General features: G+C 47.5%; 1 long non-coding RNA gene across 1 annotated transcript in view; it reads right to left on the bottom strand.

Annotated features, from left to right (window-relative positions):
* The window catches only part of LOC112138596, a 7112-nt gene that overhangs the window by 3579 nt on the left and 2023 nt on the right, over nt 1-1510 (bottom strand). The gene's annotated exons all lie outside the window — the stretch shown is intronic.

Genomic DNA, 1510 nt, shown 5'->3' with positions numbered 1-1510 from the left:
GAAGAGATGCTGCAGACAGAAGAGACGTCGCAGACAGAAGAGATGCTGCAGACAGGAGAGACACTGCAGACAGAAGAGACGCTGCAGACAGAAGAGACGCTGCAGACAGAAGAGACGCCGCAGACAGAAGAGATGCTGCAGACAGAAGAGACGCTGCAGACAGAAGAGACGTCGCAGACAGAAGAGATGCTGCAGACAGAAGAGACGTCGCAGACAGAAGAGATGCTGCAGACAGGAGAGACACTGCAGACAGAAGAGATGCTGCAGACAGGAGAGACACTGCAGACAGCGGAGACGCCGCAGACAGACTGCAGCTGCATCTTCAGGACATCCTTTACATAAATTCACTAAGAGATAAAGCAGGAAATCCTGTTGGAAGAACTAAGATAATCTGCAATACCAGAAACGTCTGGCCTCACCAGCTGCTGCTTAATGGAAAGTGTTTTGCTTACAAACCTGTTGAGCACAATTAGAGGGACCTAATTTCTGACAAGAAAAAGCAGACTTCAGTTTTATTTTATTAACAACCGTGAAGGAGCTGAGTCACTGCCTGCTGCTCTTGAGGTCGGCTTTGAGGGAAAAACAGGTTCAGGTTCTGGTTCCTGACTGTAATGCTAAAGACTTGATGATATTCTGATCCGTCCAGTTTCTTTTTCAGTCACAGTAAATATGGGTGGGACCATTTTTGGCAAAGCAGGCGAAGGACAAAGACCTTCCAGTCCATTTTCTTCCATTGGTGTCTGGAAGTCCCTCCACCCTCCGTCTGCCCCACGCCATTCTGGTTCACAGCCTCGTCACTTCCTGCCTGGATTGTTGCTGCTCACCTCTCTCTGCAGAATTCTAATGGCCCAAAACTCTGCCGACTGCATCATCGCTCTGACCCCCACCCTCCACCACATCACACCTGTTTGTCTGGGTACCCATCACCCACTGGATCACCTACAAAATCTTCCTCAAACCTACAAAGCCCCCCCCTCGTACCTCCTGCCTGCTCCCTCAGCTCCTCCTTCCTCCGACTTGTTTTCTCCACTGCCAACCTTGTTACCATGGAGAACAGAGCATTCTGTCCCCCTCGATCTCCAAGTCATGGATTCACTCCCTGACTTCATCTCCAGCCTCCAAATCCACTTTTTTCAGACTCCTGCTCCTGATCTTGAGTTCCAATTAAGGTGCCTTATAAATCAAGGGAATTATTTTAATTATAACTCTGCTTTGTCATGCAGCTAGCTAGTAATAATTATAGCCCCAGAATTTGACCCTCAAAGTACAGCAGGGTGGGCTGGTGCTGATGGAACTGCTGCTCATGGTCACAGTATGTTCTAGTCAGGCTGACCGTCACATCGTCCACTGCTGGTGTTAAAATTCTGCACATATGAATGTATGTTGATCATAGAACCTGATAAAATGAAACAAACAAACAAACGTGCATCTCAAGCTCATGTTCAAATTCTAGTCTATAAAAACGTTTCCTTCTTTACCTCTACAGCCTTCCTGTGTTTTTCAGGTTGTT

Source organism: Oryzias melastigma, unplaced genomic scaffold (assembly GCF_002922805.2).
Source record: "Oryzias melastigma strain HK-1 unplaced genomic scaffold, ASM292280v2 sc00318, whole genome shotgun sequence".
Classification (NCBI taxonomy): Eukaryota; Metazoa; Chordata; class Actinopteri; order Beloniformes; family Adrianichthyidae; genus Oryzias; species Oryzias melastigma.
The sequence above is the reverse complement of the archived record's forward strand: the minus strand, read 5'-3'. Positions and strand labels throughout refer to the sequence as shown.